At 39.1% G+C, this 16928-nt stretch overlaps 1 protein-coding gene across 1 annotated transcript in view; it reads right to left on the minus strand.

Moving 5' to 3' along the window:
• The window catches only part of TFPI (tissue factor pathway inhibitor), a 99367-nt gene that overhangs the window by 71605 nt on the left and 10834 nt on the right, over window positions 1-16928 (minus strand). The window contains exons 3-4 of the mRNA XM_045086447.1: window positions 14755-14799; window positions 5008-5138 (exon numbers count right to left, since the gene is read on the minus strand). The gene's annotated coding sequence lies outside the window, so the exon portion shown is untranslated. The remainder of the gene's footprint in view (window positions 1-5007; window positions 5139-14754; window positions 14800-16928) is intronic.

Below are 16928 nucleotides of genomic sequence, written 5' to 3' on the forward strand. Positions count from 1 at the left end.
CCAAGGAAGTGACACGCCTGTTAAAAAAGCACCATGCAATCTTAGGTCACAGTAATTGATCTGTATCATCGAGCAAAAAGAAAGTAACATGCCCACTTCACTTTGGGGTATTTTGCTCTCCTATCTGGACAAAATTGTAGAGAACAATTGTCAAAGCAGAGTGTGCTCACAGTAGCAAGATAAGACCTAGTTTTCTTAAGGCAAACACATTTATATATCTTATAAATACATATGTCTAAAAATATTGATGCAACCTGGGATATTTAATTTTAAGAGGAGAACTCAAGCTGTGGAGAGTCATAGTCTATATTCTCTTGAAGTATTTAGGAGGTGATTGTGTAGAAACAACAGTACCTCTGTTCTGTATCGCTCCACAGAGAGTAATTAGATGGAAGAAGTTACTGGGGGCCCGTGACCACTGTAGTTTAAGGAGAGAGGATGAGCCGCGCAGTGGTGAGGAGTGTGTCTGCTCCTCGCAGGGGTGGAGGAGGCCCCGGGATATGCGGACGTTGTTCTAAAGACGTCCTGGCACTGGGTGAGGGAACTGGACCGACAGACCCGGAGAGCTGCCTCCAGTATTCAAAACCCTTGCGCGCTTTACTCCTTGATTAGTGGAAATGGTAATACAGCTACGCATATAAAAATAAATAAATAACACAACAACAATAACCAGTGCTTGCTTAAGGCTTATTTGTTGCCAGACATTACTCTCCATGTGTTCTACTTAAGGAACCATCATGAAATGGGTCATTCTATTTTTCTATTTGGAGATTAAGATAAATGGTCCATTCACTTGCGCAAACTGGAAGAGCTAATGAATGACAGTGGGATATGAATCCAAATAGTTTGAATTCGGAGCATACAACTTAAGTATTAGGTCACACTTCCTCCCTGTTTTAGGCCTTATGTCACCTTTCTCATATGTTTCCATAATAACTACTTAATGTCCTTCATAAACTAGAAAAGAAGTTTCATAAACCCACGTCTAGTAATTTCTAAATAAAATATAGTCAGAAATAGAGAAATTCTATCTCTATTATACAAAAAATTACGCACTGCTTTGTGCATCAGTAGATATTTACAGTGATATCAAGTGCACTATTTTTATAAAAATATAACATTAAAAGCAAAAAATCAATCAACATGGAATAGGTAAACACATTGTGGTGATCATTTGGTAGAATCTTAATGGAGAAGTAGGTGTTCATGAATATCTGTGAACATGTCCGGAACTCAAAAATAAATCAGTAAGTTAAAAACATGGGTGCCCGGTGGCTCAGTCAGTAGAGCATGTAAGTCCTGGTTTAGAAGTTCTAAGTTTGAGTTCCATACTGGGTGTAAAGATTACTTTAAAAATCTTAAAAAAAAAAAAAAAAAAAAACCTCAAAAATCAAGATCATCATTTATTGGAATCCTGGGTGGCTCAGTGGGTTAAGCATCTGCCTTTGGCTCAAGTCATGATCCCAGGGCTCTGGGGTCGAGTCCCACATCAGGCTCCTTGCTCAGCAGGGAGCCTGCTCTGTCTCCACCTGCCGCTCCCCTGCTTATGACAAATAAATACATAAAGTATTTTTTTAAAAATCACATCACTTTGGAAGCCCACGAACGTAACACTGCATATTAAGGACAGAGGTGTGTGCACTGAAAGACGCACCTGTGGCAGCCGGTTGTCCCGGAAGAAAGGAAACGGGAAGGAGAGAGGAGCGCGACCGGGAAAGGCTAAAATAGTGGAGCTTTGTTGTATTTGTAATATTTTATACTTTTATATAAGAATACTGCATAATGCTGTATTTCATATAAAACACTATGCAGTAAAATGTAACTAAGTTCATGTAAATACATAGAAAATATAAAAATGTTAACATTTATTAACTGTAAATGATCATTACTTGGATTTTTGATGTTTTATTTCTTGTACTTTTCCTTGATGATGAATATTTAAGTGAAAAATCAAGCGGAGCATATACCCGCACAGCACTGGAGAGAGAACGTTTCCACTGTTCATTGTCGCCGAAATGTTTAATTTTTGAAATTCTAAAATCTTCCTAAATAAAAGCAAAAAGTATGGCATCAAGGCAACGTTAAAAGAAGAATAGCTTCTTGAAACATTATTCTGTTTGGCCATTTTTATCCCAACGTGACTGTGGGCGTCGGGAGTTTTTACTGTTATAACATGAGGCTGTTCTCTGTTGTGACTTCCAGTCCAGTGCACGACGGGCAGGAGCGTTTCCAGGCTGACTGCACTACAGCGGCACAGATCCGACGGCCAGCAGGGCCTCACGGAGTAACTACGCGGGACGAACACCATCACCCTCTTCTGAACGTGCTGATTTTTCTCTTCAGTGGCCTTTCTGGCCGAGGCAGTGACCAGCCTTGGCAGGACGAGTGACCCGGGGCACAAGTCTCCGGCCTGCCCCACGCACGTGCACCGCAGGTGCCTTCGGAATTTTGTCCTCAAAGGGGATTTCTTTTCTGCCTCCGTTTTGCCTTTATTATGAGGAAAATGAATAAGTAAAGTTCCTTGGGGTATGGCTGCTCTATAGACAGGAGCGTCTACTTAGTAGGATGTGAACTGCGGACTATGAGCTGAAGGCTTGAAAGTCGTTCTTGATCCGAAGTCCTGATGCCCCTTTCAGTCTTGCAATGTCACGTATGACTCTTGGGACAAATATGATGCCACACAAGGAGCAGCACATAATCTCCCCATCGGCCCTGCCCCAGAGAGCCTGGCTGATGAGGTTCTGTGACCTGCCCTGACCCCAGAGCCCCTGAGGACAGCCTGCCGTCCTCCCTGTGTTGTACCCAGCCACCGCTCTCCCCCAAGACCCCCCGAGGGGACCCAGGTCCTTGGACTTTCGCTCGTTCCTTCAGCGAGGAACAGAAGTTCACTTTGAGAAGGGCTGGGTTTCCGCAAAGCAGGCAATAGCGCAGCTGACTTAGCTGATGACTACGTTTTCCAGTTTATTGTCCTGCTTGGCAGTTAAACTGTGTATTTATCTCGGATTTCTAAGTCCTTCTACGGTTGACATTTGGGGACAGTTGTCGCAGTCGGCTCTCCTGTGCACTGCAGCAACATCACTGGCTTTTGTCTGTCAGACGCCAGTAGCCAGTTCCCACTCAACAGTGACAACTAAAGATGTTTCCGGACATTTTTTTCTGAGACCGTGAGAGGGGGCAGGGCGGGGAGAGGGAGACAGAGAGTCTGAAGCCCAAAGCAGGGCTTGATCTCATGACCTGAGCTGAAATCAAGAACTGGATGTTAAACCCACTGAGCCACCCAGGCGCCTCTCCAGACGTATCTAACCTCATCCCCTAGACGGCAAAATCTGCTTCGAGCTAGAACCACGGTGCTGCCGTGAGCTCAGTTCTGCCAGACCTGACGGCATTTGGGTGTTCTGCCCAGCGGCCCGGTCCTACACTGACTGACGCCATGTCCCACATTCTTCCTCCGAAATTCTCCTCCGCAAGCTTTGGGCCTTTGGTTAGATGGCTTCTTTGCCGAGTTCATCCAGTTGTAGAAAGTGAGCTCTCTTTCCATTGATTTTCATTCCAAACAAAATGAAATATCAGTAAAATAAAATAACTGATTAAATAAAAGTATCTCTTAATTATAAAAAGTAGGAAAAGTCTAGAAAAGCCCAAACTCGAGTAAAACATTTCTCATATATATTGCCCAACCTCACGCATTACAAAAATTATTCTGTATAATCTCATAGATGTTCCTATACAGGTGCATGTACATTATGTGTTTCTGTTTTCAAAATGAGATTACATCGTGTCTATCCATAGCTACTCTATTTTTTATCATTTAACTTTTTTTTTCACAGTATATACTCTTCTAATACATTATTTTCATGGTTTAATGCTATTTAATTACAGATGTTTCATTATTTAGTTAACGAATGTCCTTTTGTTAGAAAGCTTCAACCTTTAAACTAATGTAAAAGATCTAAATTCCACAGGAAATAGATTCCAGAAAGCCTGTAGTCCCTGACACCATATTGATATCAATTATGTATTTTATGTCAAAGGAATTAGACCTGTTTTCTCCATGAAGTCAGCCAGGTTGCTGCCGTAGATCCAATGATCTCTGTATTTTCTTAGGCAAATGGCCGTATCTTACAGTATCAGAAAAAGTTGCAAAGGCAGCATAAGGTTGTTGAGCTTTAGGTAGAGGAGAAAATGTACACACGTTCGGTAAGTCTGTTTAAAAAGGAGACTTAGACCGGAGTTCAGGTTCATCTAAGTAACAGTTCGTCTAACTGCTATATGTAGTATGTACATAGGTGCATTAGAATGCCTAAAATTATGTTTATGACAATATATCTCAAAAAAGGTTCAAGTGGTACCAGGTAATGGGTTAAAAAGAAATTAAGGATACTTAGTTTTTTGAATTTTACTCTGATCACTTAAATTACCAAGTATCTTATAGGAAATAACTGTATGGGTAATAATTCTTCATTCAAAATATGTATCTTATTTAAAACAAAAAAAATTTTGTACCTCTTTGTTGTTAAGTGTATATTTGTGCTTTCACTAATCTTTTCTAAAAGAAACCAAAAAAACCATACTGCTCAGTGTCACTTGGAATTCTGAAGAAAAATAGCTCTGATGGGGATTTGTGATGATCTCCCTTCGTCTACTGGTGTAAGACACAGCCACAAAAGCAAGAATGGTTGGCAGGCAGAATTTGATGAGATTTTCTGAAAGAATCTTAAAAATATTGCTAAATAGTTCTTTTCATAAGTTTATTATTTTTATTAAAATATATTCACTTACAAATTTCCTAGGAAAAATTTCTAAGTGTAAAATAAAACAACATGTAAATAAACAACATGGACATATTTCCTGAGTATTAACCGTATGATACGCTCTGTTCTAGGATCTAAGGAAACACTAAAGAATGAAACAGTAAAACCCTTGTCTTCTTGAAATCTTTGTTCTAACAATAAACTGAATGTCACTAATGACGTAATGATGATTACAGCAAACAAAAGAATGTCTTACCTTATAAAATATCTCCTTTTAAAGCTGCTTAGGAAAAAGTTATTTCAAGAGCTTCATGTAAAATTCTATTTCTTTAATTTATATAAAACTGTGTTAGTTTATCTTGTAGAGGTTTTCACTAATTTCAACATCTGAAATGTAAAAAACAAAATTTTATTCATTTCACATCTTGATTAATTTCTTAAAACTTTTAGAATGGAATTTTATGGTTAAAAGATTTAATTCAGTCTTTAACCAGCTGAACATCACCGCTTACGATAGTACCGATATCCCAGCTCCCTCAAACATACTTCCAAGGTTTTTTTTCTCAGTTTTATAGGCAAAACATATAAAAATTTTAATTTGCAATTCATTGACTAACACTGACATTGAATGTTCATTTTCTTATTAAACATTTTCACCTTTTCTTTTGTGAAGTGTTATTTATATTCCTTGTTCATTTTACATTTTTGGTGCGCATATTTGTTGTTGATTTATGAGAGTTCAAACTTAGTATCCCAGATTTTCCCTTTTAAAAAACTTAAAACTGAGGTAAAAGGTAAACTGATGCTTATTTTCATTAAACCATCATTATTATTACTGTTATTCTCATATCATATTATCATATCATCATATAGATCTCTTTGTTTTAGTACAACTTAGTCTAATAATTACCTTATCCTTAAACATGTACATTTACATAAATGTATATAAATATATATATTAATAAAAATTGTTGAGCTCCCAATATATACATACCTAGTATTCTGCTATACCTTTTACAAAATTATCTTAATCCTTAAGCAATCCTCTAAAGTAGCCTTTGTTAGTACTTTGAATTTGAAGAAATGTGAACATCGAGAGCTGACGTCAACTGACGAGAGTTTAGCGCTTAAGGCGACAAGTAGCCAAGCACAGTCGCAGACCAGATCTGCAGTGACGCCTCACCGTGGCCCGTCCCTGGGAAATGGTATTGCCGAGGCAGAGGCCGTGATCCCGCCAACAGGGCTGTGTCTGGTCATCACAAAACTCACTTCACTTACTCCCATCTTTTCTGCCTCGTCTCCTTACACAAAGACCGATGCTGTTTAGGAAAAAGGAGTGTTCGGTTGGGGTGTTTATTCGAATGGGAGAAAACTGGAGTAGAATCAAAATTTTTCAAAAATAGTGAGAAAACTGTGTTACTCGGAATACTATCATCCTTCAAATTCTATGAAAATGATGATCTCTGGCTCCTGGAGACTCCCGTGGGGCTATTTGTGGTCAATTAGTGCCCTCTGCTGACAACATGTTAAATGTCTTCATCTGGTCTTCAGAGTGTTTAAGGTTATTAGAAATACAAGAAATTTCACCTATAAATCTCATCTCCAAAGACGTGTAATTAAATCTAAAAGAATTGAAGTGCCTTGCCTAATCGCCAGAGCTAGTTAATGATTAAGGACAGAAAGACCCCTCGATATCACGATCAGTATGGAGATCAGTCATGCGTTGACTAAATTTAAAACAATATTTTTCCCTGACAATATTTTCATTTTCTGAGACTCCAAAACAAAATTCACCATAGTCAAAGAAATTTTTTTAAGTTATTACAAATATTTTAAACGTAAAATGTCTGTTCAGGTGAAGAACAAGTCCTATAGTACAGAAAGTGGGAAGAGGAACTTTCTCTCCGGTCCGCCTGATTCCGCTCGCAGAGGTGTTTGTCGTTCTGGAAGTTATTTATATTTTTCCAAAATCGAAGTACTGTTTTCCAACTTTTTTAAAAATGTAAAGCTCAGATCTTGGAGCTACTTTCATATTGTCACATGAAGATATAAGCTCTTTTTAGCACCACGGACTTGGAGAACTGTAGGCGAGTGTAGAATGTCCTTGGTCAGGTTTGCGGACACTGCCTCATGATTAATTCAGTCGCGCATTTCTTCTCGGATGGTGACAGGCTTGAGGCTGTCCTGTCCGGATTTCCTTCCGTCAGGAGGCATGTGACTCTGGTCTGTCTCGTTACTGATGACGAACAATCACTTCCGTCACGTACTGGAGGGGTCGCTGGCAGACCTCTCGGTCCTAAGCCACCTCCTGTGTCTGCTTCTGTGCAGAGAGGGGATTTGCGTGCCAGAAGTGCTCAGCTGAGATATAAAATCAAAATAATTACTTCGTCAAGTCCTTCATCTCACAAGGAGGGAACAGGATAGATCTCCGGATGGGAGTGTTGGTCTCCTGGCCTCTCGTTCGACTCCAGCTCCCATTTCTGGAGGGACACACAGATCAGTGGGTCTTTGCACAGGTGCACAGGGACGGTGAGGAGTGGTCTGGTGAATTAAATAATTCAGATAAGTCTGAAATTTGTTAGTAAGTGGGTCCAAAGGTAGCATGTGAAGCATAATTATGATATTTTCATTGGCAACTAGACGATCCAGAAAGGCTGACACTTTTTCTTAAAACATTTAGTAAGATTGTCATATTTTTAAAAATCATATTAAAATTTTAGTCTTGTAAATCGTTATTTTAAATTTTGTTATTTGGTAAAATTTTTCAGTTTACACATATATTTTAAAAAATACTTTTAAGTGCCTCTTGGACAAAAGCTTTTTGAAAACGTGAAATTTTTAAATGTTCAGATTTAATGTAATTTTCATTTGACAAAATGTTTCAAACTGTATGCTCTTGAAGTAGAACAAAATTATGCCAATATCTTGATGAGGCCATAATTATTAATGGTGCTGAAATGTAGGCGAGACAGATCAACGGTGTGGGCCGGACATATAAACACTTACGAGCTACGCATGTATTCAGTTTGTTGTTCCTCCAAAGCATCACTGGCCAATTAACTAAACAACTAGATATGCAGAATAAAATCCACTTGAGAGGTCTTATGTATCTTTCCGCCATACAAAAATTGTAGCTTCACAACATATAATACAACTTCATCTTTATGAATTGTATTTGTCTAAGACAGAAAATATTTTATGCAATAATGTGCTAACTTGATTAACAACTTTCAATATTTAACAAATGGTCATCATTATGCTTTGCTGCTTCCCCCTTCACCATAATACAGACAGAGGTATTTCCTGAATAACCCATTTACCAAGCATTTATTGACCACCTACTGCATGCCGGTACTGGGACTGTAGCAGTAAGCAAACCAGACAACCATCCCTGCTTTCTTAGAACTTCCCGTTTTAGTGTATTTTTCATCAAAGGGTTCAGGGGACGTATTCAGGCATATGACACGGCTTTCGGTCATGTGATAGCACGCACAGACTCTCTCAATTTTCTTCAATGACATGACAGATTTGGGCTGAATTAACATGTGGTTTGGTAGGACAAGGTCGTAACTGCAGAGAGATGTATCAGAAGACTTGAAGAAAGGGTCTGGCCTTGGGGGAGATTTTAGGGGCAAAAGGAAGCAGAAGAATGATAGGAAAATGTCAACGCAGCCAACAGTATGCCAATATTACTGAGTAGAATTAAAAGAAGAACCAAGGAAAATACAAATCTAAACTGAGTTTTGTTACAGGACAGACAGACATTCTGGAAAGTAAGCAGAATAAGGTAGATCAGTTCGTACCTCAATATGTAAAGAGCAGTCACAGAACCGCCTCCTGCACGTCCCCGTGGAAACGCGGTGATCAACAGGGGTTTGCACACACAGAGAAGCGGGGCTGACTGGAAGTGCTGTGCGTGCGAACTCCGCTCCCCTCACAGCGAAGCCAGTTCAGAAGACGGTATTTTCAAGGCATTGGTTTCCTGCGTTCTATTAGGATCGTGTCAGATCCATGCAGCAGCGACTCATTAGAGAGCTTGGGAAGTGCGGCGCCTGCCCAAGACTCACCTGCACTGGGAAGAGGATTTCCACTGTTTGGACCACAGTCATTTTTCTCCCTTTGAGTGGAAGTCACTCGGAACCCAGGCGACATCCATTCAAACCGAAGTCAGACCAAACCATGAAAGCATGACGATACTTGGTTCTCTCTCTCTCTCGCAAAAATTTAAGTAATGAAAATGATAAATCACAAGAGTGAGGTGGATTTTTCATGTTTATCTTAAATCAGGGAGCAAACCGTCCGTTCACGAACACAGATGACACTGGCCCGCATTTACTTCGTGTGACATTCCGGCTTCATTACCTACGTGTCCCTAAGTATGGAAATAACCTTCGGTGAGTTGAACATTTCTTTAGGCCGCATGCGTGAGGGGCTGTTTTCTATCTTGAAACACGTCCTCGGACCCTTGTTTTATTCATGCTTGTGGAGAACATTTATCTCACGCTCGCAAGGAGGGACCGAATCCATTCTGCGGCCTGACATGACCCGAACTCCAGTCCAGTCCACTGTCTCTCTTCCCATTTAGTAGTCAACGGCCCAAAGCTGGGGCGAACTTCTCCTATTTATTTGTTTACTTATTTAAGATTTTATTTATTTATTTGAGAGATAGAGAGAGCGAGCACAAGCAGGGGGAGGGACAGAGAGAGGGGGGGATGCATCCTCCCCACCAAGCAGGGAGCCTGACGCAGGGCTCGATCCCAGGACCCTGAGATCGTGGACTGAGGGGAAGGCAGAGGCTTAACCCACTGAGCCACCCAGGCGCCCCTTCATTCATGGTGTTGTGCCATGCTGTGTATGATTTTTACACAAATAATTTATCCAGTTGCTTTTCATTTTATTTTTTTTAACATTGTATTTTTTGAGGAATATGTACATCCCACATGAGGTTCCAGCTCACAACCCCAAGATCAAGAGTCTCAGGCCCTTCGGACTGGGCCGGCCAAGAGCTCTCCGGGGCCCACCGTGGTGGTTGTCGCTGTGACCCGTAAACAGTTTGTCCTCTGCTCACCCGTGCACAGCTTTCCTTTCTGGCATGCCACGACGCTTCTGAACGCACACGTGCTCACACGCAGCTGTAGTTCTCGGCCGGGGCAGCCGTGTGTGTCCTGCGGACTTACAAAGCACAGCTCACTCCTCCGCCCTTGCACTTAGGGGCGGTTTGTTGCTGGATCTGCTTGCACTTGCGTGTGCGTCAGTGGACATTCTGACACGTGACACTTGTACGAACGTGAGTGCACGCCCCGGGCAGATACGTAAGTGGACTCGCTACCTTGCCGGATGAGCAGTTTTCCCGTTATCCAAGGTCTTGCTAATTGATCCACAAAATCATCTCACCACAGCACTACACAAGACTGCTTATTTCTCCACACATGTGCAAAAAGTGTTGTCAGAATTTTAGGTTTCTGATAGACTGATATTTAAGAAATGTTATCTTGTTGTTGATTTTACCTTTCTTAGACTTTCTTATAAGGAAATGTTGGTGTTTATTGGTTTACTTGTCTGAAAAATGGCTGTTCATGTCCTTTGACACTTCAGAATATTTGGTTTTGTGTCCTACCTTGTTCTTATATAAATAAAACATATATATATATATATATATAAGGCAAATAAATATTATGTTATTTGTATTAATAATATATAAATATTATTTATATTAATACAATAAATGGAAGTATAAATATTTATTATATAAGTACAAATATATAAACATAAATAGATGTTTCATATGTATTTTGGGAAAATTTCCTATTGTTTATATGAGTCAGAGAAACTTCTCCAAATAGATATCTTTGTCTTTTGAGTTTGTTTAGAGTGGCTTGTTTTTTATTTTTGTTTTTTCTTTCTGTCATATAAGGATTAAGATAGAGGCAGGTAAATAGATCAATTTTTTTCTTTAATGGTTTATGCTTTTAAAATCTTAATTAAAAAAATTCTACCTACCACAACATGATAGATATATTATTCTACATTTTCTTCTAAAAATTTACTTTAAAATCTTTAGCTTTGAGATCATTTACACCTTCTATCTCGAACATTTCAAAGTCCTTTGACTCTATTTTTACGCTTCACATCTTCTGTGTGAGGTTTCATACTGGTACACCAACTTCTTCAGAGACAACGAATAGTGACTGGTTGGGCGTTGAATGAATCAGTTAATTGGGGGAGAATAAGCTTGAATAACCAAGAGGAGTTGGGATCTGGTGACCTGTCGAGGTCCTGACCTTAGCTCAGGGACCAGCAGCTTATCCATAAAAGTAGGAGGACTGGCGGAGTCCGAGTCTGGCTTCCGGGACGCAACCATGCAGGGCACGCGCGGAGAAGGGCCTGTGCTCAGTTCAATGTGCCTACGTTCTGATCAAGTGGGTCACATTTTCCTTTGGCACTAGGGCCCCAAATTATACGGCTGGTACAGGGGCAAAATATGGGCACACAGGGTGGTGGTGTATTGGGAAGTTCTCTTCTATCAGCTTGTATTTTCTCGGTGAAACAGGAAGCTACGTTCGTTTCTCTGCCTGTGCTGCGTTTCTGGGTATATCTCCAGGTCTCGTGCTCAAATCATTGATTCCTTCTGTGCCTAATACGCTGTTTGGCTAATCCAATAAATTTTTAATGGCGGTGCTTACATTTTAATCTCAGAGGTTCTATTTGATTTTCTTTTAACTCTGCCTTTTCTCATGATTTATTGTTTTTTGTTCTATGCTTTTAGTTTCTTTTTTATTTAATGATTTTATGCATACTATTTTCTGGCCTTTTTATTTCTTTTGCATTTTTCCCCTATTTTTTGAAGTTTAGGGGACTTTAATCATCCTGTTGGCTACATCCACTAGGGGTTCCTTATGATGCTAATAATTTTGAAATGTTTCCACCTCACAGCGATATTATTTGTGCGAATTCTGTCTTGGGTTACATATCTTTTCAGAGTGTGTACATTTGCATTTGCCTGGTATTCCAGATGATGAACTTTCCGTCACTTTTTATTTTATAAAGGCATTTTATTTCATAAATTGTCATAATGCATTGGCTTTAGTGGGACAACATGATTTACTAGTATTGCCGGCAAGTTGTTAGAGAAACATCCCTGCGGTATCCAAGCAGGTATATCCAGTAGATGATTGTATAGATGACATTTGTGTTCAGAAGAGAAGTATTAGAAACAGAAGAATACTTGGGATTCATATGTGTATGGTGTATCTGGCAGCGAGGATGGGGGGGTGCCTGACGTGCAGCCTTTAGATTAGAAGAAAGAAATGTGTAGAAACTAGGGAAGACTCAGCAATCAGTGGATGCCCAGAGAAAGAGGACCATGTATAAAGCTGGACTGCTTCGCTGATTTTCTAAATCTAGCCTTCGTGATACCCTAGAAGATTCTTAACTCCTCCTTCTCCCTTACATCCTGCGGACGGCACCTCCTGGACGGCACCTCCTGGACGGCACCTCCAGGACGGCACCTCCAGGACGGCACCTCCTGGACGGCACCTCCAGGACGGCACCTCCAGGACGGCACCTCCTGGACGGCACCTCCTGGACGGCACCTCCAGGACGGCACCTCCTGGACGGCACCTCCTGGACGGCACCTCCTGGACGGCACCTCCTGGACGGCATCCTGGTCTTCTCCGTCTCTTGCATCCCCGGACCTACCACCTTGGTTCTCCCTTCCTTACTCCACAGTGGCCATAGTGGTCTCCCTGACGACAGGGTCAGCTTCCAGGAGTTTAGTTTCCAGATTGGTGTCAACGTGATCCTTTACAAACGAAGCTCTGACCACGTCACTCCTTCCATAGACAGTTGGTGCAGTGACTTTACAAATGTCGACGACACACTATGCTCTAAGTGCAGTGCAAGATCTCATAATCTCACACGTCATAATCGAAAACAAGCATTCCGGGGGTCTACCTGGTCTGTGACACCTGGAGTAGATTATTTTTTAACATCTGCCTCTCTGTATGATAAATGTTTTTGCTAATCATTTTTCTAGAGCAGTTTAGGTTCACAGGAAAAATATGACAAAATTATTTTTTAGGTGACCATGAAGCTGAATTATCCATAAGAAACAGATTCAGACATCACAATTGCTTCCCAGTGTGAGCTTTCTGTGTTTGCCTTAAATGTCTCCTTGTTGAGCTCTACTGGATTGCTTAGAGAAGTCTGGTGCGGAAGTGACGGAATTAATTGTATACAACATATATAAATCTATTTTTATTTAGAGTGGACTCAACCTTGCCCAGGGATGAGAGGCCTGGAAAAGGAGGACTTTGACTCCTACGACTTAATCTATGGAGAACAACAAAAAAGGGAATTTCAGCTCACTGACTTTCTAATGTTTATTTTACCTACAATAAGAGCTTTTCGGCTTCTCTTAGGTAACACAGTGGTTAGAAATGAAACATTTCAAGTAAAAACCCATTTTAATCATTTCCTATTGTTACGGGTGTCACATTCAATTTTCTTTCTGAAATTCAGAGTAATTATGAACCAGTTGCTGGTCACAAAAAATATTGCAAATGATTACAGGCTTCTCTAGATTTTGTCGAAGAAAATAACAGTATTTTTTACAATAGCTTTTATAGTCACTGGGGTTTGTTCTGTCATCCTTTGTGACACTGTTACGGTCTTCTCAAGTTCTAGGGAAACAAGCGTCCGATAACAAGTGAGTTTTAACACAACTGGGCGCGAGCGCGGCAAAAGAATTTAAGTAACTACCACACTGTACTGCTGATGTAGTGTTTTTTTATTTTCTTGATCTGTTCTTTAATTTCCAAATAATTAAAAGTCAAAAATAGGAATATATTTTGGTTTTAAGGATAGTATTTAAATTTATTTTTTTAAGATTTGTTTGTTTTAGAGAAAGAGAGAGAGAGCATGAGCAGAGGGAGAGCGAGAGTCTTGAGCAGACGCCCGGCTGAGTGTGGAGCCCGACACCAGGCTGGACGCCGGGTCCCCGAGATCACACCTGGAGCCAAAACCAAGTCAGCACCCAGTTGCCCCATGACTTAAAGTTAGTAAAAACTTTCATGCATGGAATAAAATTATTGCTCACTAAAAAATATTCTTCCCAGTTCATACTCTTATTTCGGTGTTTTAATTTTTAATTACACATGCAAAAACATCTGGTTGTTTACGGACTGAGCTCTGTTTCAACATTAAAGCTTTATGAAAAAAACCTCAAAGCTTTATGTAATAAGAAATATTCTAGATCAGAGAAAACTGGAATGTTTCACACGTCATTTTACACATTTATCACAACCTTAATATTATAACACATTAGGAAGCTCTAGGATAATTCACTAGCACTATTATTTTTCTAAATACATGATTAGAAATATAATTTCTCATAGTGTGAAAAGAATAACACCAGAAAGAGAAAGGATTTGGACAGAAATATAAGTTTTGTTCAGAACTAGGACACCAATCTTAAGCAATTACACATACACATTAAAAAAGACAAACCATATGCCAAAATATACTTGCCTAAATTCTAAATCCAATCTGAATTAAATTTCTAGACATTAGTAAGGAAAGAGGAATGTACAGAAACTGTTTAAAAACAATGATTAATATTCACACACACATACACAGATAACCAGCAAACACACAAAACAGTGAAATGCTAAGATGATTAAAATTAATAAAAAGACAAGGATGTCCCCTATCATGATATATTTCACTATTCTTTTTGGTACTTTAGATCTGCACTGTCCAACACAGTAGTCATCGTTGATATGTGAAAATTTAACTTAAATGATTTACACTTAAATGAAATTTAAAAGTCAATTCCACAGTTGCACTAGCCATGAGCGCCTACTACCGACCCTTTGGTTAGTGAAGATGTAAAACATTTTCATTAGCACAGAATGTGCTGTTGGAGAGTGCTGTTCTTCTAGATAATGTAACAAGACAGTAAAAAAAAAAAATTGTATATGCGATAAAACAGAGAGAAACTTACTCGTAGATGTAGGCGACTGGACTGCATACCGGCAAACTGAAGAGCCTGCAAGCACACCAAAGAGGAGATCTGCTGATTGTTTGGGTTAATACACAAAAAATCTGGTGCAGCATTTTATCTCTATCAACAATTACCATTGAGAGATGAAAGTAAAAATACCCTATTATGGTAGTAAATAATAAACACATGAATAGCAAATGACAGAATACCAATAAAGAAATTTAATGGCAAAAATGGAAAATCTGTGTAATTTGTTTTCAGTGTATTATTGATGGACGTTAAATAAGACCCACTCAAAAGGGAGAAACATGTAGCTAAATAGAAGGGATTGCAAAATTAATGAATAATTTCAAGCAATCTCATAATAATTTGATTTTAGCTAGAAGAATATATAAAAAGCCTGTAAAGGAATCCAATAGAGTATTATAAAGGAACTATTTTAATTCAGTGAGAAATTGCTTATTTAACATATTGCCAGGCATTAATTAATCATCTGGTAGAAGAAAAGCCAGATTCTTACTTCATTGTTTAAAAATCAATGTCAATGAAGTAAATATTTAAATGTAAAGAAAATGAATAAATATTCTACAAAAATAATAGAAAAATGAAGCGCTACATGTCTTACTGAGCAAAGGAGGTATTCAGGAAATATGAAAGGGATAAAGGTATAAAAGGGATATATTTAGGTAGACATTTTCATTGCATGGCAAAACGTACCACAAAAAAGCTGATGAAAAATAATAAGAAGAAAGAGTAAACAAATATATCTTTATAATATAAATTATACAAAATATCCCCTACAAATATTTCTGATAAATTGATTGAAGAAAAGGCATACATCAAGCTAGAAACACAGCACCCATTGCAGGCATGGTTAACATTATCAAATATTTACCGAATATAGCTCAATTGTATTTCCCAGACTTACTAATAAATAGATTGACACCACAAAACAAGTTAGCGTAAAAAGTCATAGATACTATGTGAAAGCTAAGGCTGGAAGAGCTGATATGTTTCCTCCACAATTCTTTGAGTTTTTGGAAACTTTCTTGGAACAAGGAGCTGTTGGTGGTTCACATACAGACTGAAGAGTCTTTTTCAGTCCCGCTCCCTCAGCGACTGTGGGTCTAGGGTTGCCCCTCATCCACTCATGCACCATGATTGAGAAATAGAATTCTCTTGTGGTAAGTCAGCAAAGCTTCTGCGTTAATGGGTTACCAAGCATAGCCTAGATCACCCTAATACAGTAGGCAAGTCATCAAACAAATAAAACAATGACAAAACCTCTAGGAGTATCTTCAACCTCATAAGATTGCAAGTTAAAGCAATAATTAAATAATTCTTTTGTCTTCAGCTTTACCAAACTTGATAATATCTAGTATTATGACACAATAGGGAAAATGAGACTCCCTTTCATTTTCCAGCATGATTGTCTACAATTACAAAGTAATTTGTAATATCTGTTAAACAAAATATAGTCTTTAACCCAGCATTTCCATCTTAATGAATGTTTCTGCAGAATATAATGTAAAATTAAAAGCAATGTAATTAAATGCACATACAAAGTTGTTTGGTGCAGGTAGCATGATTTCAATATAAATCTAAAAAACTGGAACAATGAGTCATCCAGAGACAGAAGAAAGGTTGAATAATGCTTGTGATCCGAGGAATGGGCAACATGTTAAGGGAATTTGGCCAAAGTTAAAGTTTACTGTTTGTAATCCATATTTTAGTGAAGGAACATGGACATATATTTAATATGTTCATGTGGATATAGAGAAAGGATAGAAGAATATACAAAGGACTTTTGAAGTTAAGTCAGCATTGTAGGAAAGGGGATGTATGAGTTGAGATGATTAAAGTTGTCTTTACATTTTTGCATTTTTCACTTGACACAATATGCAATACTGATTTCATGATAAAAGAAGTTATTCTTCTTCTACCCACTTAAGCCCCCATGTTGCATCACCACTTCCTCATATCAATGAAACAAGATGGGATTGGGAGGGAGACAAACCATAAGTGACTCTTAATCTCACAAAACAAACTGAGGGTTTCTGGGAGGAGGGGGTTGGGAGAAGGGGGTGGGGTTATGGACATTGGGGAGGGTATGTGCTTTGGTGAGTGCTGTGAAGTGTGTAAACCGGCGATTCACAGACCTGTACCCCTGGGGA

This window comes from Mustela putorius, unplaced genomic scaffold (genome assembly GCF_011764305.1).
Source record: "Mustela putorius furo isolate JIRA1106 unplaced genomic scaffold, ASM1176430v1.1 tig00000992_pilon_pilon_pilon, whole genome shotgun sequence".
NCBI classification, from domain to species: Eukaryota; Metazoa; Chordata; class Mammalia; order Carnivora; family Mustelidae; genus Mustela; species Mustela putorius.